This window comes from Lacerta agilis, chromosome 3 (assembly GCF_009819535.1).
Source record: "Lacerta agilis isolate rLacAgi1 chromosome 3, rLacAgi1.pri, whole genome shotgun sequence".
NCBI classification, from domain to species: domain Eukaryota; kingdom Metazoa; phylum Chordata; class Lepidosauria; order Squamata; family Lacertidae; genus Lacerta; species Lacerta agilis.
In genome coordinates, this window is record NC_046314.1 from 40,666,387 (window position 1) to 40,691,065 (window position 24,679).

The following is a 24,679-nucleotide window of genomic DNA, read 5'->3' on the forward strand; positions in this document are numbered from 1 at the left end:
ATACAACTGCAGTCCTAAGCATGCTTGCCAGGGAGGGAGGCTGCAATTATACAGGGGCCTCTTTTAAAAGACTCACCCTGTACATGTGAATACTCACACCCCTCTACCTAGGAGTAAGCCCCATTGAACTCAGTGAGGCTTATTTCTGAGTAGACATACAGAGGATTGCACTGTAAGACTCACAGAACGCAGCAAGATTACCTGAGAGGAAACCTTCAGGGAACCACACCGCAAGGTGTCTTTTGAAAAGTGCTGTCTTCTCAGTATTAATCCACAAGTTCAAGCAGTGGCATTGAATAAGCTGGGCAAGACAGGGACAGTAAAGATGAAAAGTGTACCCTTCAAAATGTGCAGACAAGTTTAGTCAGATAAGATGCTTAGGAGTGACTGGTGGTTTACATTATACAGTTATGGCTGCACAATCCTGTGGCCAATAAGGAATCGGTTGCTTCTGAACGTGCTTGTTGACTCATGATTTGTAAGCGATGGGAGAAATCCATTATCCTCATGACTAGATGGTTCACCACTTAAAAAATATTGCTTTATATGTTCCGTTACAGAGCTCAGGCGCTTGAAAAAATATATATAGGCAAGACCTGCTTTTTTGACCCAGACCTACACCAGAGTGCAGAGCTGGCCCACTGATGAAGCGGGGTGAAGCAATTGCCTCAGGTGGCGGAAGAACAAGAGGCGGCGCCCTGCCCACCCCACCACTTCTGCCACCACCAGAATGCGCTCTCTCACTGGAAAACCTCCTGGGGTGGAGAAGATAAGCCACAACACCTTGCAGGATGCCTCTACTCTCACCCAGTTTTGGGGTGAGGGGGGTGTTCCGGTGGCAGCAGAAGTGGTGGTGTATTTGACCTGTGGAAGCATTTTTGCATATTCAGTTCACTCTTGATTTTGCAGTTACTGAGTAATTTCTTCTTCATAAATTTGTGCCGCTCCTTTTGCCACTTCTGTTTTCCTACACAGAAAGTCAACAGCGTGGTCCTAAGTGTGATTTTTTATTTCTTATTTTACTGAGAAGCAAGTCTCACGGTCTTCCGTGGGACATACATATTGTGACGAAAAAATTAGGACACGCGAGTCAAGAAGGGTCAGACGAATTCGTCTGGACTTCCCACCAACCATCGTTGTTCCGGATCGTGGCCGCTAGATGTCGCTCACCAATGCCCATCTCGACCTCTTGACTCCGCTCTCCGAGCAGCAGATCTTTTTCACTTTGGGCTGTTTCCAGGTGCGGCCACTAGATGGCAATGCCGGAGCGGATGGTGAAGGAAGAAGCCTCCCCCGCCCCACGCCGGAGAGCAAAGTTACCTGCGGCGTGAATTGGAGCAGGATTTCGTAGTAACTTTGCAAACCCTTTTAACGAGGGAGGAGCAAGGGAGGACCAAGCCTAGAGCTCCTACGAGGGGCAGCTGGAGCGGCAGAGATTCCCCCTCCTCCCCGCTTCCTACAAGCCCATCGTTTTGCACGGTTTGTTCGTCCGCCGAGCTGGGATGTGCGTAGCAGGGCGCCCTGGGAGAGAAGAGAAAAGGTAGGCATTGAAAATATACATATATGCATTGCATTGAGAGGGGAGAGTTATCCCTGCATACAACACATGCAAGAGAGGGTTCTGCAGCCAAGTCTCCGGCTCTTGCACCGTGTCTACATTTTGTAAACAAGCAAAAGAGGGTGGGGGGGGCGGAATCTCTGAATACAAGAGCTATCTGTAAGGAACTCCTCTGCTTCGCTCTCTATTTCTCCCCACCCCCAGCTCCGGTTTCTGTGATTGTTTGGCCGCTGCAAATGTTGCCTCTTCCTCTCTCGCCCCTCCTCCTAATCTCAGAACCTTCCAGGGCTCAAATCTGAGCCAGCGTTAAACCATAAAGCAGTTTGGATATGCTAGTGCACACCCTGGTTTATGTAGGAAGGCGAGAAAAAACAAAAACAAAAAAGCAAGACGGGAGTCAGAGTGCCGCCGCCTTCTCCTTATCAACCAGAGAAGCAGCAACAGCTGGCACAGGTCACACCTGAGATTGGGAGACTCAATTTACAGCGGGGGGGGGGGGGCAGAAGCAAACGTGAGTGGGTCAATAAATGTGTTTCTTACCTTTGCACTGTCGTTAAACACATGCAAAAGTTACAGGTTCTACTGCTCTCTTCTTCATTCCCCCATCCAACCAAGATTAATTTAATTACAGCCCAAGGACTCATTCTAGCCAGACAAAAGCACTTGAGAACCCAAAGCAAAGGCTAGTGAGGGTTGTGGCTGAGGGGACACAGCCCAGGAAGATAGGCCTGGATGGCTGCACTTGGCTCCTGAACCCGGCTTTCCCATTCATTGACTTGTAGGTTAGACATCATGCTTTCCAGGTTGTGCTGAGAGTCCTATCCAGCCAAGTATGGTTGAAACTTGATGTGGAAAATCTAAATGGCACTCACACAGTCCACTGGGCCACAGTAGGAGTAATTCTCCTTCAAGCCTCATTGAAATAAATGGGAGCTGTGCATGTGAAAGATATTCAGTTCCCGTTCATGTCACTGCGATTTGTGAAGGGAATTTTCCTGGTGGATTCTGGCCTTGCAATGGTCACATCTCTCTGTCTCTCATTATTTAATGGCACTCCAAGTCTGCTACCCCGACTTGCCTCATGGTAAGCCCTGCTGTCAACACCTCTCATTCCCAGAATCCCGTCACCTTGATTTACTTTAAGAAGAAAACACATCTCATGTTACATACTTTCTCTAAACAATAGGTGCTTCAGTGGAGGGTATGATATGTATCCCAAATGTACCGGTAAGTTGTCAGGTGTTGACTGCCTCACATGTGGTTTCCCCCCTGCCCCCATGTATAAATGCACTGGCAAGCTGCTTTTTTAATAATCTGCATTTTAGGAAGTTTATGAAGGTTTCTTAATTGTGAAATTAACCATATGCTATTCACCAACAGTCTCTCCTCTTTTATTTTAAATACTTAAAAAAACTGCATTAATTCCAATTATAGGTAAACTTGTCACAACCAGTTCTCATTAGAGACAAGAAAGAAGACAGAATCTGTTAAACAAAAACTTACATTGAGCAAGGGATTGTTTATTATTATAATCTGTGTCTTTTGCAACACATTTTGCAAAATTATTGCAAGCTCTGGATTAAAACACTACTTTTATGCTTTTACATATGCAGAAAAATGGGATTAAACTATTTAAAAATAAGCTATAAAAAGGTAAAGGTACCCCTGACAGTTAGGTCCAGTCATGGACGACTCTGGGGTTGCGCGCTCATCTCGCTTTATAGGCCGAGGGAGCTGGCGTTTGACCGCAGACAACTTCCGTGTCATGTGGCCAGCATGACTAAGCCGCTTCTGGTGAACCAGAGCAGCGCACGGAAACACCGTTTATCTTCCTACCAGAGCGGTACCTATAGTGATTGTTAAATATAGTAAGCTGTTACCTATATTTTCTGGTGTTTTATACTTGTATAACACACTTGGGTAATTGTGTAATTTCAGTGATTGACTGTGTTGGCCGAAGACAGTTACGAGAAAATAAAATTGTTGGGTGGGAGAGTTCCTATAAGGAAGTGGAAGCTTTGGCAGAAAGTTTACTGTTTGAATAGCTAATGCTGATTTGTGTGCATTTCAGTATTCAATTTGCAAGGTATAACACCTTGCAAATACAGTGTATTAAAATATGACCAGATATTATCTGTTTCCATAGCTGAATAAAGATTCCTTTCTTTTTGAGAATTGGAAATAACAACTAAGCACAATAGTTAGCATGGCCAGTCCCTGTCTTGCTGCTGTGCCACAACAGCTCTGCATATATCCATTTCATATACCAGATGTTTTAAGGATCATCCCCACATCCCCCTATTCAATATTGGCGGAATATTTTTACAGCCACACCAAACGTATTCCCATAAACTTTCACAAACGTGTGTTGAATCAGCCTCTGCTTTGGCAGTGGTGGCTCTCTTTGTGCAAGGCAACTTAACTTTCAGTGCAAGTTTTCTCCTTGTTTAACTTGATGTATGGTTGGTCACCATTATCTGCAAATTCAAAAAGTCCTGATCTTCTCCACTGCATGCCTTAAAGCATGTAGTCAAGAGGGCAGGATCCTCATATCTCTAAAATGCAGTTATCTATGCATTCCAAAACAGTGCCTGTCATCTTCTTATTGAAGAGATGAGTTGCAATTTGCTTCAGGCAATTTAGAACAGGGCTGGGCTTAGTCCTCTGTCTTTTAAGCTTTGTATTGAGTACTGTATTAAAGTAACACAAAGTACAAAGCTTGATGAATATTCAGGTAGATGTAGAACACCTAAATCTATAAAAAACGATAGCATAATCTTGAAGCACTCAGCTCGAAGCAGTACATAAAGAGTGATAGAAAAACGGTGTCCTAGCTAATGCGATTATATGCTTGTACAAGATATACCATTTGTAGATTTATTACTTAGGTGCACAGAAGTCATGCCATAATTCAGTACTAGGGAGGGACTGAACACTCTAGTTACTTCCATATGCGGTGAAACATATAGTAGGGGTGGACTGCAAAAAAAAGAAAAGAATGTGTGGCACTAACTTACATTTCAGGCCTCTGTTTTTGTACCAAAAACATCCATATTAGATTACTAGTATTGTGTCTCTTGTATTATTGGCATCCCCTTGAGGCAAAATTTAAACTTAGGATGAGTTACGACTTGAAAAGGAATGCAAATCTTGGTGCTAGAATCTGTTTCTTAGTTGTTATCTGTTTAATTCTTTAAAACGTTTCTTACTGTCTTTTAATGCTTAAGTTAATGATGATCCATCAAAATATCTGTTCAATGCATCTATTGTTTTTAGTTTTAAAAAAATTCGTGACAATCAAAAGGAAGTAGCAAACTGCTATTATGCACAGCATAATAATTAATAATTTCACTTTCTCATGCCTCCCTCACCTGATGAAAACAGGAATCATGCCACCTTAGAATTAATCCATTCTGTGTATATGTATAATCAGTTGAATTTTACCAAACATCTGTATGCTGATTTGCATACATCTCTAGTTGTGTTCCTATGGGGTGCCAAATTTGTGTCAAATCCCCCACCTTCACTCTGCGTTGAGACCTACACCAATTTGTACCATGCAGACAGCAGAAAAGCATAATTGAATTCTTGAGTTTTTGGCATGTACCTGTATTATAGTTTCTGCATAGTTATTTCTATCCCATGTCCATCAATAGCAAGACACATTGGAAAGTTTGATGCACCTAGAGACATCCATATGCAAAAGGATACTTCTGCACACAGGCTCTGTGATTGGTTGTCTCAGATATGACTCAGGCCAATACTTTTTTTTTTAAATGCCTGTGAAAAATCACTTTAAAAATTGAGCATTTGTTTCTTTTCAAAATAGCAGACTGTAATCTAATTATTCTTCCTTTAGTTGATATAATCCCACACTCAGTTGCCCATTTCTTCATTTGTGCTAAGAATAGGGCATTGAAAATAAAGCATTCTTCTCTTTCAAAATTGTCACATTGTCATTCTGCTTCGTTGTAAATGGGGGGACTCTTTGTATGTGTTGTTGATGATGATGATGATAAGCAACTGGTGGTGTAAAGGGATCTAGTTTTAAAACGATGCAATAAACTGAAGGATGTAAGATATTTTTACACTCAACATTTCTGCACATTTCATTGTTATTTGCATAAACTAGGCATGCAAGGATTAAATTTACTGTATGGGGAAGAATATGCTATTCTCTGAAGTAGGTAGGTAGGTTGGTTGGTAGTAATGTAATGCTCATTGACAAGCAATGCCAGTGTTTGTTTCTTCAATTCTGTTTGTCCCTGAGTTATCATGCTTTCTGCAATAAAATATATCATATAGATGCTTGATCCTCAATCCTGAAAATTAAAGCTCAGAATGCCATCTGACCTTAGGTTTTGCCTTAGGTATGTAAGATACAAAGCAAAGGTTTTACTGTATTAAAGTGTTACAGGCCTGGTGAAGAGAGTTGATACTGTTCTATTCCCCCCTTTACAGTCAGTGTTAGAAATTGAGTTATGAAAGCTAGGAGAAAATTGTCACCTTAAACCTAGGTTATGGGCACACAATAACGGAATGTCTAGGCACACTTTTTATAACAAATACAAAGCTGAAAATGAATGAACTGCAGCTAAAATATAATGTTTACTTTTCACATTGTATAGTCCTTCCCGTGCCCACCCCCCTAATATTCTTAAGAGGGTCTCTTCTCCAGTCTTCAGAGAGTAGCTGGAAGTGGGGAGGCAGAAAAAGGTCCTCCTTTCCTTCCACTCTGCAGTTTTAATCTGTAATCTTAGGTGCAGTACTGCGCCCAGAGCTCAGAAACTGTTCACTCTTATGAAATTCCCTGTCACAAAATGCACCTACCGGTAGATTGATGGGAGTTTCAAACACTGTTTGCAGTGCTTTTTCTGTATTTTAAACTTTATAGAACAAATATTTTCTTTGGTATGCTTCCATTAGAGGATTCTGAAAACATAGATTTGCAGTTACTGTACTGTCAGTTCAGTGTGTTATATTGTACTTTGATAACTTTCTAGAATGCAGTTTTGTGTGTCGTCATTTAGTGACTGAATTACAAGGTAGTTACGTCACAGGAAAGCTTCAACTCTTGAACTAGTTTGTTGATTTCCTTTCTGCTAAAATCGTCAGTGGCAAAAATGCATTATAAGTAACGACAACATGATTATTTACGTATATGGCTTCCTTTAATACCTGGCAACTAGAGGTTTTTAAGAATGACGAATAGTGTGTGTGCAGAGCGAAACTACTGTTAAGACAGGTTAAGCTTCAGTGAATTTGTTTGAAAGGCACAATAGGAACTAACTGTGTTAGCTGCGTTACACAGGGTTTGTAGCGGACATAATTCAAAACCTTTTCTGTCAGCAAGACCAATCATCATTCATGTGTTTGAACTGTTTCCGGAAATAACTACACAACCTCCCTCCTGCTCTCTTTAAACTAACCTTTCTGAGTGTACAGAATATTTCCAGTGAAAGTATTCTAATAATTGTGATCATGAAAAAGTTATAGGATTGAGGGAATAAACCATGTTTGTTTTAAGAGAAGAGTAAAATTTACTCACCATCAAAAAGACACAGAAATTTTAAATTAAGGAATAGACCTACTCTTGCAGCATGTAAATAGTAAACACATTTCCTCCTTCGTGTTAAATAATGTGCTTTTACATTCTAAATCTTTGCTTCTAGCAACTGTCCTCTTCTGAAACTTACTTTGAGTTGTAGAGCACAATTTTGTGAATGTTCCAACGAAAGTGAAACAAGTATTATTGGAACATGATACTGCTGTCTTCTGCTTGTAAATGTTAACCATTTAAGCCTGTTGCAGAAGCCAACCCTATGCATGCTGACTCAAAACTGAGGGACTTCCCCTCCTCTTTTGTCTTGCTAATTTTGAGGTCTTCTCATACTGATACAGAAACAAGTGCCCTAATGCCTGTCTGTCCCCAGTTTTGCATATTCCCTACAACTTTGTGTCCCCTTTCCTACCTTATCCTTACAAGTTTATGCCATTCTTTCTCAACTTGAATGAAAGCAGTTTGCCCAGTGCCCATTCTTCTGATTTGTGGGTTCTCTCTACATAAGAGCATTCTTAATTTGTGATAAAGTAAGACCAGGTTTATAATTCCTCTGGCTTTTGCAAACAAAAAAATAACCCTACTTCCAGAAGCCTGATACAAATAGTATGTATGGAGAGAGGGGAGGCAGAGGAACAAAGAACAAAATTCCAACAGTGCCTTGGAATGAAGGACATTATCTGTGAAGGATCTTGTAAAACCAGATCTTTTCACCGAGATACTAAATCTTCATTCCTGAGCCCTTTTGCTGCCTTCTTCTGACACAGGGTGTAAGTGGATGTTAATAGTATTCTTGTGACCCTTTATGACCTCTTTGAATCTGCCCCCAAGCGCTAGTTGTCGTTTGGTGGAAAGCAAAGTGGGAGAGGTTTAAAGCTACAGCTACTAAGATGTTGCTGAATTAGTGATTACTGTTGGCACAGTTCAAACATGCAAGAAACAATGTTGTTTACAGAAGAGGAAGAAATGTTCCTGCCCTGGAAAAAAACCCCTTGCAATGTACCGGTACATTTCAAGAGGGGGGGGGAGGACTGGTGGGGTGAAGGGGATAAGAATGAGAAAATGAGAAGCTAAGATGAGACTGAGTGGATGTGAGTCTAAATTTCTGTCAGAGATTAAGATTTAAAGGGGGAATATGTGTTTTCAATGGGTAATTGTAAGCCTTAGTGTACATGTCTACTTAGAAGCTATTCCCATCAAGTTCAATGGGATAGGATTGCAATCTTAATGTTTCACCACCATCAGAGTTGAGGCATGAAGTAGTCACGACAAACCGGTAGATTCCTATCTGCTGTAGCCTTCATCCGCCTTCACAGCCGTTGTAACATACCGCTTGTTATCATCCGCCTGTTCTGCCTTTGAGGACTTCTTGGATCATTCTTTGTCTAGCTCCTTCCCTTTGACCTTACTGCCTTGGGTGACCCTGCTGGGAATACGAGATTCCCGACGGCTTTGCTCACAAGGGTCATAGGAACATTCAAACCCACTCACCATGACATGTAGTATAAACACTGACAACTGGGAAACACTGGCCTGCAAGCACTCCAGTTGGAGAGCAGCCTTTACCAAAGGTGTCATGGACTTCGAAGACACTCAATTCAGGACGCAAGAGAGAAGCGTGCTAAGAGGCACGCTTGGCAAATCCACACCGTGATCAACTCCCACCCGGAAACCAATGCCCCCACTGTGGAAGGACATGTGGATCCAGAATTGGCCTCCACAGTCACTTAGGAGTCATTGTTAAAACCGTATTTATGGAAGACAATCTTACTTGGCTATGAGTGATTGCCAAAGAAGAAGAAGGCATTCACTCAGGGAAAAGGGAATACACCCCCCAAAGAGGTCCACATGGTGCCTTCTTTGCTGTGTGTTAAGGGTGTACAGTTGGGAACTTTTAGGTGCTAATTATTACTGAACAGTCACTTGATTTTTATCTAATGAAAACTTGCATAAGGGAAACTTAGCTTGTTTTTTCCTGGTTTAATGTGTCACTGTGTGGTGGTGTTTTATTTTCTGTTACTGTTCAATTTGATATTTGTATTTAAAATATATTTTGTTTTATCAGTATTTGTTGTGTGCTACTTAAGAAAATTTTGCTTATAATTGAAAAGTCCAATGTAAATTTTAAATCAGCTATATAATATAAAGTACTGTATAATAAGCGATAAGGCCATGGGGTGTGTGTTTTCAGATCACCCTTTGCATGAGTAGTCAAAGCATGCCCAGCTGCATTTTAGGCTTTTGGTTGTAGTGGACTTACGGCCTCCCGTTGTTGTTCTTGTTGTTGTTGTTGTTTACATTTGTATATCACCCTATATCCACAGATTTCAGGGTGGTTCACAACATAAAATCACAAAATAAAAACATGAAGTACATAATGAAAATAAAAACAAGAACAACCCAATAATCCCCCAAGTTTACAACATGGACTGAAGTCAGGGAGTTGTATCTTTCAGCCCAGATTATGCTTCAAGTAATGACCCAAATAAGGATCTTTGGTGCGAAAAAGCATTGATAGAAGTTATTAGTTTTAATTATATGACCCCAACAAAGATATTGTTTATATTCTTTACAGCCTGTTTTGCATACAGCACATGGTTAACGTAGAAAAACTTGGGCAAGGGAAAGAGGAAGTACAGAGGGCAACCAAAGTTTATAACAATAAATGCTAGTCATTTATGCCAAAAGCTTCATAGTGATTTATTTGTTTTGAAGCAGTTTTGTTTGTCGACTGAAGTAGTATGGAAGGGAGCCCTTAACCTGTCAATAAAGCAAGCTTGCAAATATATTTTCCTTGCTTTAGTTTAAAGGGACACGCAGCCCATGGGTTGACCAGTATAATAAATTATGAAGTTGTTAAGAGCAATCTTGCAATGAGGTCAGCATGCAAAGGGCATGAGCATTCTAGCCAAAGTCATGCAGGCTCCATTGGTTTCAGTGGGAAAGACTTGAGTACACTCATAACTCTCACTCAAATCAGTGGCCTGCAAAGTGCTGAAATTTGGCTGGCTAAACAGACCTTGTGATGCAATTCAGCGCTTTCCCCATTGCTTTCTATTTGTGCTGACATATTATCCTCTACTGCCACATACTGAGATTGCTGTCCATTTTGGGGTCCTTTATTATTTTCATCTCATGGAAAACATATACTCATAACAAACAGTATATTTTAATCATTCTGAATTCATTACTGATAGCTCTTGTTTCTAAGATTTGCCAGATACCGCTGGTCATTTGTATAGCTTTTCCACGAAATCCAACTCGCCTATAGAATCCACATTTAAAACAAGTTTTATTTGAAACCCCCACTATCGAAAAAATGGAATGTGTATCTTGGAGATATGGCCCAAAATTCTAGATTGCCCCCCCCACTTTAGATGGCTGTCTAAACAAAACCACACAAACCTACCTTATTACATCACCTACAGCCAGTTAAAGGGGAAGGAAACATTTCTGGAACATTACTCTAGCATATGTTACAAACAGGATCCTTAGCAGACCTTGCCAGGTCTGCTTAGCAAACAAACAAACTGATCTCACGGTTTTAGTAACCCCCCTTTTTGCAGATCCCATTTTAGGGCTATAAAACCATAGAATTTGAGGGGACCCCAAAACCCCATTTTGTCTAATCCCAATCTTATTACACTGATAAGACAAGCCTCGTTTGTTCTTCGTAACAGTAAATCTCAATGTGTAACGAACAAATAACTTTCCAAAACATATGGTAGTTTGGGACTTCCGCTTGCGACGCCATTATGGGTGGTCGTGGGTCGCTTCGGCTGCGAAGCACCCAGTTCGTCCCGGGGGTCAGGAGCCCTGCAGCCGCATAGCAGGGCTCCGGTTGGGGTGCGGGAAGAGCGTCCCGTGCCCTGGGCTCCCCGGCTGTGCCCGTTGTGGCTCCGAACCCTTCCCCCGCACCCCCTGTAAAGGGGGAGTGGGGGTGAAGGGACTACGGAGCCGGGCTTTAGGGGAGAAGCCCCAACCGGGATGAAATTGCGGCGGCAAAGCCTGTGATGAGCGTCTAAGTTCTACCTGTCATTAAGGAGCTGATAAGAACCCGGAGGCTGTGAGTAATTGATTGTCTCTTTGTATTCCTGGAATGCTCTGGGGGAAAGAAGAAAGGCAGCCCGCCTCCCTCCCTTCGGCTGGTGAAAGAAATTAACTCTTTAAGTGACTGCTGCCACAACAATCATTAGAAAGTATTTGGAATTTGAAAACTGAGTCTGTTGAGACCTCCCTTCGGGGGTTAATTGGGGGAAAAATATCTCCGTTTGAAGTTTGGATCTTTATACTCCTACCTCGGAGAAATGGCGGCGAATCGGAGTGTCGTAGGAAAAATTTGAAACAAAGGAAGGAAGAGACAGGAACTGAAATCTGACACTCACCCTCTCTCTCAAAATGCTGGACTTCGCGCTCACACTGGCATCGAACTCATATTTAAAGGATGAGGAAAAGCTCACTATTTTACAGATGGAACTGCTTGATCGGAAACTACAAGTCTTCAGTGGAATTATTCATAAAAAAGATCTACTTTCCACAGAGGAGGCTTTTCAAAAGTTCTATACAATGGAATCATGCCTTGGCAAAGAGCTGGGAGAGGCGTTTGAGAGATGGTCTGAGATGGCTGGGCAAAACCGGGGAAAGCAACTGGAAATGGGAAAACTTACAATATCCAGACCCCGAGGTGGCAGCTCGGGGGCGAGGGACATGGAATTAGAATTTTTACAAGAAGAAGAAGCAAAAGAAACGGAGGAGCCCAGAATGCAGATGAGGAACGCCTTGAGGCTTGATGCGGGGTTTGCTGTGGATGCAGCCTGGATCTGTGGACACTTGGAGCAAGACAATGGGAGATTTGGCGCTGGAGTAAGACAGGAAAAGACAATGGACAGAGGAGGAGTGGGTTCAAGAACTAAATGTATAATCTAAATGGTCTGCCATGGTATCCGAAGTCGGAGTGTGAAGTCTCTTAATGATAAGTTTATTTTAAATAAGTAAGGAGATATTGAATTTTAAGTTAAAAGCAGCATGATAAAGGACAGAAGAAATAAGTTTAGCTATAAGAATATTTGGTTACGATTTAAGGTACAATGCAAAGATGGAGATAAGTATGTTTTCTTTTTTTTTAAGTAAGGTTAAGTTTTTTACAGAGAAAAGTTGTTAAGGAAATAGTATATTGAATTAAAACCGAAGGTGAAAAGGCGGGGGAAGTCAAGCGTCAAGATTCAGAACTAGAAATTTTTTTTTTGTAAGGTTACAATTAAGAAGAAGAATCCTGACTTTATGTGTATTTGTAGTTGTTTTTGTATTTGTAGGTGTGGGGTTGGGTTTATGTTATATTATGAAAATGTTAATAAATTCTGTTTAAAAAACAAACAAAACATATGGTAGTTTGTAATCTAAAGCACTCAAATCACTTCCCAAGTGATTAAACAACTGTGTTAACTTCAGTGAAATTAAAGTTAGTTGGTTAACCATGAGAAGAGGATTCTGTGGATGTGAACTAAGAGTATGCTTTATTGGCTTTATTTAAAGAAAAGCATTTATAGAAATGCTCGTACTACAATATACAGTGAGTAGTTGGCACAACCACCTTACAATCACACTTCTCATGATGCAACCAAAGTTGTGAACTGGTAACTTCCTTATTCAGCTACTCCGGAATAGCTTGCCACAATGTGGGGGTCGGTCTGTTGCATATTGGTGGTGCAGGCTTTCCCCCATTTACCAGTATGTCCACACATTTCCCATCCATCTCTGTACTGGATTTTGGAATGTTTGTGACGTGCTTCCCCAGCTCTCTGAGTGCTGTTATCTAAAACTTCTAATGCAAGTGTTATTTAGACACCATTGGCAAGTGTACATTCAGTCCTGGGCCCATTAATTCTCTACATTTGCTCCTGCTGATGGTAGGATCCTTTGCCCTGATGTTTCATTTCTTTCTAATCCCACCCAGGGGCTGGGGAGGAAGTCCCGTTGTGCAAGCAGATCTCATTCCACTCGTGCATACCCCACTTAAGAGTACGTTGAATTTCCACCCCATATTTCTAACTCTTGAATAGGGCAATTGCAAGATCACCATGCATTAAGGCCAATTTTTCATCACTGCCATCTTATTAAATAGCTGTATCTTTTAGGTCAGGGGTTGAGAACCTGTGGTTCTTCAGATGTTGCTGGACTCCAGCTCCCATCAGTCCCAGCATGGACAGGGGACTAGGATGATGGGAGTTGTAGTCCAAAAACACCTGGAGGGTTGCAAATACCCCACCTGTTTTTTAACAGAATAGACAGTTTCACCCCTAGACCTACCAAAAGGGTCTTCGGGCTGTTTCCTCTTGCTACACACCCACATTCTCTTTCCACCTGAGACTGTGCCCTGCTAACATTAGAATGTAAAATTCAAGAGTTTGTAATCCAAATGCTTTTTTGGGGGAATGTGTTAGTGTGTGTTGGGGAACAGAAAAGGTGCACTGAAAGATTCAAAGTCCTGCTCTTGGAAATATTGCAGATTTAAGTTGCAGAGTATCAAAAGAATAATTATGATGTGGCTCTTTAAAGAGCATTTGTATACCTTTTTGTATATTCTTTGTCATTACCAGAGATAGAGTAATCCTGGGGAATAATAGCATCTGGTCTGCAATACAATAGAGGAGGGGGCTGTGAACAACTGTCAAAGCAGTACTCTAATTCTAGGACCAAAGGCGTTCCCCACTGGACCCTAATTCTTTAGAACCTGATGGGCCTCTGGGGAGTCCTCTATTGACATGTAAATTGGCCTGCCCTATTATTGCCAGTGGTAGGCACGCTGCTGTTTATCCCAGCTGTCCCTGTGTTGGGTGTCTGTTTGTTGCTTGGTCTTCAACGCCTAAAGATGTTTTGCAAACACATGGCTGAGAGGATCCACTGTTTCCCAGAGCGTGGCAACATGTCTCACGTGAGTTAGGAGGCTTTTTTTATTCATGTGTTTGTAATAAATATTCGGTACAGTTCTAGGCAGAGGCAGCTAGAAAGCAATACGTTTGTATTTAAATATTTGGAATATTTTGCTATCTAAGCTCCAGGAAGAGCTGTTAAAAGCCTTGAGGAGTAATTGAAGGTTCCTTCCTCTTTAAACAATGGGCCCTATTATCATTTCCAGTGGGGGAGCCTGTGTAGACTTACACAGTGTTGGTAAACTAAAAGACCCTAGTCTTGTCTCTGTTGCTGCTTTGGTTTAAATTAAAACCCATTAAGTTATTGTGGTTTAGCAGAAGGTGTAATTGTGTTTCAGCAATTACATTAGGTGACTGCAAATTTGTTTTTTAATACCAACTCATCTTTTTAAAAAGTTGACTATCGTTATTATCCTAGCATATAATTATTTATAATACAGTACAGTATTTGCTTTTTACAAGGTTTGCAATGCTGACTAGAGAATGTGAAAGTAGATACATTTCTGTAGGGGCCAAGCAAGTTGAAATGGTTTTTAAAACCTATGATATTTACAGTATTGAGACATATTGATAAGCAGTTTTAAAGAAATGTTTTAAGAAAACTCTTATCTTAATTTTTGAAGCCATGTGTGAAAACTTATATGCTTCTGGCTTCCTTATTGGCAGAATGTGGAGGACCAGCCGTTACCCTTAGGGTGTTGAGAAAGCAAGGAAGAGACTAATTGAAATGTAACAGATTTATTATGTGCAAAACACACATACTGTACTAATCTATTACGAAGCAGGTCTTTAAACATGTATGCAATCTGTGGATTTAAACTAATGCCTATGAAAAGCAGATTAGTTAAAATATGGGAGTACAAGGTCAGACTTCAGTAAAGTCTATTTTTTAATGATACAAGAACTAATACATTGTGTATATAAAAATGTTTTGTTATACTGTACCATTTTCTGGTTAATGAAATACAGTATCTGTCTTCAGTTCCTTAGAACTAAGGCTGAGATTCTAAGAATCACTTTGCTCCCATCAAAGGCTTAAAAAAACAACCTCCAAACAAAATTGAAACAAGAATCCAAAGTGAACCAGCTTTGTCACTTATTTTGTACCAATATTATAAGAAGCAGTAAGGAAACCCAAAATGCTTATTTTTTCGGGTTTGCTGCCTTGAAGAAGCATTCAAAAAGACAACTTTCAAGCTAATCATTTTGATTTAATTGAATAGTGTAATAGAGATAATAATAGTTAAAATGTGAAAAGATACACTTTCCTCTGAGCTTTGAAACACGGTGGAAAGTTAATGAGGCAGAAGACTCCAGACAGAGTGCTCCAGATGGTCAAGGCAGTAGAGAGAAAGAAGGCTAGTCTGTGATAGACTGAAAGGGAAATAGTATCTGAGCAAAGAGGCATTTTTTTATGAGACAGCCTGGAGCAAATCCGCAGAAGATTAAAAATCAAGAAGATAAATACTGAGCTCAGTCTGGAAACTGAGCCAGTGGATCTGCTAATTGAGGAGCTGAATGTTGGTGCACTGGGTAAAAAAAAGAAACGATGCAAGATACCTTGCAGGATTATTATAGCCCATTTGTAATGGCTTAAGGCTTATTCGCATGTTATGCTTCTGTTAACAGGTAGGTACCAATTGCCTGGAAGTACCTTAGAGGTGGTTCATGTTCTGCTTTTTAAACAAAGGTACAGTTTCTGAATGGCAAAGCACATGCATGGTAGCATCTGCTACGAGGGATGGCACACGTGCTTTAAATGTTGGGGTTTTCCCTATAATAAACATGGAAGAAAAACAAGGAAGGTTTGGGGAGTGCAAACGGTGGGCCCTTCTGTGAAGCCTCAGCAGCAGGGATGATGGATACCAAAGCCAGCTCTGCTCCCCCCTTTGAATTTCTGCAATTTCTCCAGTTAAATAATATATACCTGTAAAGGTAAAGGGACCCCTGACCATTAGGTCCAGTCGTGGCCGACTCTTGGGTTGCGGTGCTCATCTCGCATTACTGGCCGAGGGAGCCGGTGTACAGTTTCTGGGTCATGTGGCCAGCATGACTAAGCCACTTCTGGCGAACCAGAGCAGCGCACAGAAACGCCATTTACCTTCCCACCAGAGTGGTACCTATTATCTACTTCCACTTGACATGCTTTCGAACTGCTAGGTGGGCAGCAGTGGGGGAGTGACGCAGCCCCACATCACTGGGATGCCCAGTCGTGTCATGCCCCCCCCGGCTGACCAGTTGGGTTAGCCGAGGGCGTGGCTACGTCCTTTTAAATTGCGGCGCAGCTGGAGAACAGTCTCCTTTGCCCCCTTTCATCGGATCTCCCTGCCTACCCACCCTCTTTTCTTGCGTTGATTGATTATGGCCTTGCTATGACTTAATGTCGGTCGCCTGGTTGTTGGGGCCAGGTAGAAATTTTTCCACTTGGCAAATTGGCACCAGCCATTTGGTTTTCGTCTACCTAGTAGCAATCGTCACAACTTTGTAACATTAGGCATTGGGTAAGCCTTATTATGGGAGGGTAGGTTGTAGCCTCTGCCTGCCCTTCCTCATTAAGGGTATCCCATTAAAGAAATCTGGGGGTGTGGTTCTTTCCGAAGCATGGGCGTGGGCTAGGGCCATGCCATGACCCCAGGGGTGACCCTGGGGGAGCTCTTAATTGATGTATATCATAGGGCTCCCCATTCTGGTGGTTGACCCTTATGAGACTTCCTGCAGATGGGCAGGAGTCAGGATATAGTCTTGCTTCACCCAATTGTCTTAAGCCAAACCGCTCACACCTGTAACCAATAAAGTTGTGGCCTAATTCATTCCATTAACTCAATATACTTGTGTTTCTGTGTTTTTTCCCCGGAGGGAACTGTGGGGCCCGGGGCCTCTCCACGCAATTAATTCCAGTGGTTTTCTTTTCAGAGTTCTTTTAAATGTTTATTGTGATTGATTGACAACACTAATACTGGGAGATTAAAAACAGTTGGCTGCAGTTTGACGCAGTTTTTCCCCCCTATGAAAGAGGACTGTATAAATGGAGTGGAAGCTTCAGGGGTTGGGGTATGCAAGTTGAAATGCATATAGTTTTATTTAATCTCTTTAATGAGTTGTTTCATTGACTTGCATAGTTGTTGTTTTTTGATTTTTTTTATAAAAAAACTTAGCCCTGGTAAACAAATATTAAGACAAGAGTTCCATTGTTTCTCAACTTTTATTTTAATTTTAGACAGACATAACTGAACAGTCTCTTCACAAACTGGTTTACTGTCAGGATGATAAAACATCATGTCAGAAACATGGGTAGGATTGCAGGGCCATCTTAACCTGGAGATGGTGCTTACGGATTTAAAAGTGAAAAGGCATTTAGTGAGGGTGAAGCTATGGTTGCATTGCTTTCTTCACTCATTCTTCTTCCCTGACTGCTATCAGGCAAAACTAGTTTGCTATATACCTCAGGTAGGGGAGGGCGGGGGATCAAAGGAATGGTAAAATAGGACGGGAATTGCAGTGGTTGCAGTTTCTTTGAGCTTATGTAGTTAGACAATCACCCGCGTACCCAGCTAAGAAAGTAACATAAATGGGCGAATGTACCTGTATTACTGGATTTTGATATGACCAGATTTTCACTAGGGACACCTGGATTCAAACACCTGCAGAGCTGTGAAGCTCACTGAAAGATCTTTGACCAGTCACTGTCTCTCCATTTAAGCCACCCAATGTGGTTGTTATGAAGCCTGAGTTCCTTGGAGGAAGGTTGAGGTCACATGTTTTAAATTAACTTATATGCATTCAGAAGTGCATCTAAGCCAACTTGCAGTGTCTTGCTTTGAATGGGATCTACATTCTGATGAGCATTCGAAGATCCACATTTCAAATTTGTATAAAATTGTGCCTGACTAGAACTTGACTGAGACCGCTATTTGCAGGTGAAGAACTGGCAACCCTACACAAGCAAGGCCTGGCTCTTTGGCGGTATGATAACGATAAGGAGGTGTACATATTAGCCACTTCTACCTCTTGGGTAGTATTCTGCTTCTAGAAGTGCTCACTTGTCTCCCTAGAGTTTGGATTCCCCACCACCACCACCACTTGAATCATTTTCATCTGGTGAGTTCCCGTTGCTCTGTCCTAGCTTCTGCCAACCTAGCAGTTTGAAAGCACACCAGTGCAAGTAGATAAAAATGTACCGCTGTGGCGGGAAGGTAAACGGCATTTCGAGGCGCTCTGGCCTTTGTCACGGTCCTCTGTGTGCTAGTAGCGGTTTAGTTACGCTGGCCACATGACCTGGAAAGCTGTCTGTGGACAAAAGCCAGCTCCCTTGGCCTGAAAAGCAAGATGAGTGCTGCACCCCATACTCACTTTTGAATAGACTTAAGCATCCAGGGGTCCTTTACCTTTACCTTTTACCATCTGAAGATGTGCTAAGAACGAACCTTCATTTTTAATAAATATGCTTTGGAAATGTGCTTTGGCGTTCTTCTATATTCAGGACCAAACTGGAATGGTGAGGGCAACCATCCTTGCTCACGTGCATGCCCTTGTTGACATATAACATAAGAGTTGGTAGGGGCAGTCTAATTTTTTTCACTAAAGGTGATTTGTGGGTAGGGGGAACTGAAGCATCCTTTCCATGGTCTGTCACCACAGCAGGCACTTCTCTCAAAACTGAGGAAAACAAATATGGCCGTACTTGTAGTTTGTCCCTCAGTATGTATTGAATTCTGACACCTTTCACATAAAATAGAAAATTCTTTCCAGTAGCACCTTAGAGACCAACTGAGTTTGTTCTTGGTATGAGCTTTCGTGTGCAGGTATCTGAAGAAGTGTGCATGCACACAAAAGCTCATACCAAGAACAAACTCAGTTGGTCTCTAAGGTGCTACTGGAAAGAATTTTCTATTTTGTTTCAACTATGGCAGACCAGCATGGCTACCCACCTGTAACCTTTCACATAGTTCATCTTTCAGATCTCTTCCTCCCCATAATATTGTGTAGGTATTCAAAGCCTGTGATGTGTGAGCTGTTGTGAACTGTTAGGCAAGGGTCCTTCCTTTAATTTAATAGACGTATGTATAGACTTGATGGTTAAACATGATTATAGAAGTGGGCCTTTTTCATGTTCCCACAAATACCATGTATGGGGATGATAATCCCAATGTCCATTAATGCTTGTAAAACAAATCAGGTTGGTTTTATTTGGAATCAGCCCGCACTGATTGACACAGGGCCATCAGAATCTTCCAGTACACTTTGGAAAGAGCAGAGAGCCATGTCTTCTACCACATTTTAAATGATTATAACTTCATGTACAAAAGAGTGGCTAAATTTAGTTCAGGTAATTAGCCTGCTGGAATTACTTAATTGCTTGGTCAGCAGCTTTTCCCTGGAGACATGGATGTCCGTGTGCTTTCTCACTTTAATTCCTAATTGTTTCCAGAGCCTCTAGCACAATTTACAATATCCATGGCGCACTCCAGGATGTGCTCATGATGTCATGTAATGGTGCCAGTGGCAATTGTATATTTTGCTAAATACTTTGGACCCAGTTAGGATGTAGTATTCATTTCTGATTAATCAACCGGGAAGGAAAGAGTGTGGCTCCAAATTAATTATTTCCAGCACTTCCATGGCACCCTGAACTAACTTGCCCCATCCCTTTGTTCATATAGCCAGAGCTTAATTTGTGCCTAGGCTCATCCCCAGGATGTGCTTTCAGCAACAAGACTTGGCCTTGCAAGCATGTAAAGTACTAATAAAGAGGAGTGTGTGTGTGCGCGTGCGTGTGCCAATTGGTTTTCCTTCTGGCCACCTCAAAGCATGCAATCGGCGACTCTTACTTGTAAGTAAGAAAGAGATATTTATTCAGACAAGTGACAATACAGGCTCAGCAGCAAGCACATAACTCCAGAGTCATGGTTCGAGAGCAGGGAAAGGAAGTTCACAACGGGAGGGGAGTGACAAAAGATGTCCCACAACTTTCCACAAGTCACCCACCAAGCTTTTAAAGACAAGATGTGGCTTGTTCAGTCACAAAACTTGCCTATTTTGTGGGAATGGCAGGATTGCAAACACATGTTCCATCAGGGTGGGTGGGTCTGCTTCCATCTGTGAAGGTGGCACCTGATTCTAGGCAACAAGACTGCACCCTCCTGTACAGGCTCCAGTTCAGTCGTCACCTCTGTCACTTCTACCTCCTCCCTGGCTAATCAAAGCCAGCCTTCCCCCCAACAGGTGCCCTTATACTTGTTTTGGACTACAAATCACATCAGCCCCAGCCAGCATGGCCTGTGCTCTGAAATGATGGGAGCACTAGTCTATAACATTTAGCGGGTACCATGTTGGGGAAAACTACTCCATTCAGTCATAACATCTTTCTCACAAGAGAGTTCTTACTGGATCAGCATCTTTCAGCCACTTTGAAAATTCCTACTTTGACTTCTGAAATATGTCCCTTCCCGCATCTTTAACTGGTGACTGCTTTGGATATAAGCAAAATCGCCAAATATTATATATGCTCATTGCATCTTTATAATGTGGATAGAGAAATGACTACATTCTGCCATATTCAGTGCTTATATGGATATTGGAAATAGGTTAAAGCCTTTCTTCATCTATATATAATTGTTCAAGGAAGCCAGATGGTTAAGGATTAATTTATAATATACTTTTGACTTTTTTTAAGGAAGGAAGGAGGGGTAATTGTTTCTCCCAGGGATTAAAAGACATTTCATTTATAGTCTGATCATTAACCATTTGAAAAGTGAAACGTGAACAGCAGTCCACCAACTGTTTTCTCTCAAGCAAACTGCAGCTCTGTTTATATACAGTATATGGGATTGCTCAATAATTATACCACACAAGTAATTTGTGACTGTTGTCCATCATGTCATTTCATTGCTCCATAGATTCAGAACTCGGGAGATACCATGCTGTTGTTGTTTACTGTTGTTGACTTAATGTACAAGCTGATACAAGATGTTGTTTTCTTCACTGGTCTGCAGCGATAAAGCTGTCCAGATTGCCTTTTACATAGATTAATTTAAGTCTGCCAGTGGATGTTAAGTATGGTCTTTGTTTCCCCCGGGTGCTAGTTTGCACGGGGTAAAAAAATAAATAAAATAGGGACTAGAAAAAGAATCCTCTATGTTAAGAGGCGCTATACATTTAAAAAGTGATGCTGGAGACACACACATAGGAGAGCTGCTGCTTTTGTGCCCTAATTGGAAGCTTCCCAGAGGCACCTGGTTGGTCATTGTCAGAAGGAGAAGATTGGATTAGATCAGGAATAGGAACCTGTCGCCTTCCAGATGTTATTAGACTCCTGTCAGTCCCAGCCAGCATGACCAATGGTCAGGGATTATGAGAACTGCAATCCAATAACACCTGGAGGGCCGCAGGTTCACCATCTCTGCACTAGATTGATTTTGGCTCTGCTTTGTTCTAGCAAGGCTTTTCTTACATTCCTATCTACTATGTTCCTGTAACAGCCCATTTGAGACTAGGACGCTCCTTACCCTTATCTTACCTTAATGCTGAATGCTTATGATCACATGGACAGTTTTCTTGCCAGTGATGGATATTCCTGGAGGTGATGAATCAAGTGGTATGGAATCTCTTCCCTGCATTCTAGAGAATTTTCTGGATACTATGCAGGCGAAATAAAGTTAGAATTGGTCCTAAAACAAACTGTTTTGGAATTTTGAGATTAACACCCGCACCATACATTCAGAATATTCTTATACCACTTCAACAATCACTGCTCCTGCCAAAGAATCCTGGGAAATATAGTTTGTTGAGGGTGCTGGCCTCACAGACTTCTGATTCTCAGCACCCTTCAACACACTGTTGTTCCCAGATTCATCCATGACAGTTAAAGTGGCACAAGAGCTCTTTAAACGCATGGTGTGAATATGTCCCAATTAAGTTGGAACCGTAAGAAATTGAGAGAGATTAAGTTTCAGTTCAGGGGTATCTTACCCAGCTTCTGCCATGATTTATTTGTTGTCTGAGGGTTTAACCAAATGTGAGATGGAAACTGCATTTATTGATAAAACCAAAGGAAACCTTTAGCAAGACCGACAACAGTTGCGACTGCATGATTAGAGTTTGGCTGCAGTCCTGAATCTTCTGGAGCTGTTGATCCAATTCAGTAGATTTAAGAAGTCTGTGTGTAGGATTGCCACCACCTGTCTATCCTTGCGCTGACTGTGCTTTCCGTTTCTAACACTATCTTTAACTGCTTTGCCAGTAGGCAGTTCATTTCCTGCCGCAACCTGACCTGTTAAGTTTTGTACGAAGGGCACACTGACGTTTGGTCAGCGTTTCTCGCATGATAAATCCTGTTTGCTTGGCTGTGAGCATATGTATTCATTTGTACTTGGCATGTGGTTGTCTTTGCCACTTTAATTTTTGCAGCAGATGTTAATACAGGACTGTTATTATTGAATGTATGCAAGGTTTGCTGATGCGCTGTATTCTTTTTCCTGCAAATCCCCCTGCTCAGTTTCTCCCACCACCTCTTTTTGCAGGTGGCAGGAGAGAGACACTTCCTGCTCTCTAACTTTTTATTCAAAACATCCGGTGCATCCAGCAACCCCAAGAAGAAGTTCTTGAATAAAGGTTGGGGGGAAAAGGGAAGAAGTCTTATTTCTTTCGGGCTGCGTTAGGATCACCATTGACAATCTTTGTTTGAAAGCTTTGAGGCACATTGTCAGGATGTGGTAGTTTTTGCCCACTGTGAGTGAGAGATTTTGCCCATTGTGAAGAAAGATTTGACAGCAGGGCTGAGGGACCAACTCTCATTTTGCTCCTCTCCTCCCAAAACTGTTTACGTTCAAGTTTGTCTTCATATAATAACTGCTATAAAATGTTTCAGAACTTGTGGCTGCCCATAGACCGAGTTTCTTCTCAACTTCCTATCTATTTTTTAATGGTTTTGCAATGTCTTTTAGGTAGTAAGCCTATGAACAGGGACTGCCTTGTTTTTAATCTGTGTACAGTGCTTAGTAAATGTTAGAAGCATAGAATTGTAGGCTAGTCCAACCCCTTGCAATGCAGGAATCTGCAATGCATCTCACCTCTGCTTAAAAACCACCAATGAGGGAGACTCCACAACCTCCTGAGGGAGCCCATTCCAATGCTGAACAGCTCTTAAGGCCAGAAAGATCTTCCTGATGTTTATTCGGAAACTCCTTTCTTGTAACTTGAAGCCATTGGTTCGAGTCCTACTCTGCAGAGCAGGAGAAAACAAACTTGCTCCATGTGACAGCCCTTCAGATACTTGAAGATGGCCATCATATCTCCTCTCAGTCTCCCCTTTCCCGGGCTAAACATACCCAGCTCCTTCAACCGTTCCTCATAAGGCTTGGTTTTTATAAATTATTATTGTGATTAGGATGATGATAATCCATGCCCTAGTTTAATCATCAAAAGATAGTTATTTCCTTCTGTTATAAAAAAAGAGATCAAATGCCTCCTATGACATGGATAGCTAAAGCAGAATGCTCTGTTTATATATCAGGCGGATTTGAGGCTTAATTGTTCTTTGTGGGATTAACTTTTTTTCTTTTTATTGGAAACATTAAGCATTTATTTAAGGATTCTTAAAGTCCTAACCTCATAAGCACCTAAGCTTTAATTTTGCATGTGAGAAGAAAATTCTGACCCTAATAAAGCAGAGTACAGAAACCACTCGATATCTCCTTATCTTTGAACTTTTTTAAACATTTCCCTTAAATCTTCAAAAGGAGCTTATATCAAAAGGGACTTATTTGAATAGCTAAGCTCCTCCTAGCCAAATGCCATGGGTTTCATGCCTTTATTCTTCTTCTCTCTTTCCCCCTTCTTTTTCATGTGTCTGTATTTCTCATTAATACTTAAAACACTGCAGGAAGTTAATAACTGTATAGTGTGTGATAGAACATTTAATTTTAAACACATGGTTTTCTTGAACTTGTTCATCCCAGATCCAAATCCCAGAGCCAGTGTGGTGTAGTGATTAAGAGCGGTAGTCTCGTAATCTGGGGAACGGGGTTCGCGTCTCCGCTCCTCCACATGCAGCTGCTGGGTGACCTTGGGCTAGTCACACTTCTTCGAAGTCTCTCAGCCCCACTCACCTCACAGAGTGTTTGTTGTGGGGGAGGAAGGGAAAGGAGAATGTTAGCCGCTTTGAGACTCCTTCGGGTAGTGATAAAGCAGGATATCAAATCCAAACTCTTCATATTTCATGCAAGTAAATATCCTTATGCAATCAATTAACAAGCTTAGGTGTATCTCATGGTCTCATAGAATTGTAAAGTTGGAAGGCACCCCAAGGGTCATCAGCCCCCCCCACTGCAATGCAGGAATCTCAACATGTGGTCAGACATCCAATTGGAAACCATACCAGATCCTGCTTAGCTTTGCATTTGTGAAATTATGGTTAAATAATTGAAGTTTCACAGTACTTGCCTCTTCCACCTGCTTATTAGTTGTCGAGTAAAGGTACAAACATACCAACACCTTGTCTGGTTTTTTTAACAGACAAAAAACCTTTTATTCTGAGAAACAAACAATATTCCAAAATAGCACGCACAGCACAAATACACCTAAACAGTTTTGCCATACATAACAATGCATGACGATATCAAAACCCAGGTGCAG

General features: G+C 41.5%; 1 protein-coding gene across 1 annotated transcript in view; it reads left to right on the forward strand.

The window, feature by feature from the left end:
• The first annotated feature begins 1,269 nt into the window (after window positions 1-1,269).
• LOC117044565 (ankyrin repeat domain-containing protein 6-like) overlaps window positions 1,270-24,679 on the forward strand; it is a 53,004-nt gene continuing 29,594 nt past the window's right edge. Inside the window, exon 1 of the mRNA XM_033145383.1 lies at window positions 1,270-1,540. The gene's annotated coding sequence lies outside the window, so the exon portion shown is untranslated. The remainder of the gene's footprint in view (window positions 1,541-24,679) is intronic.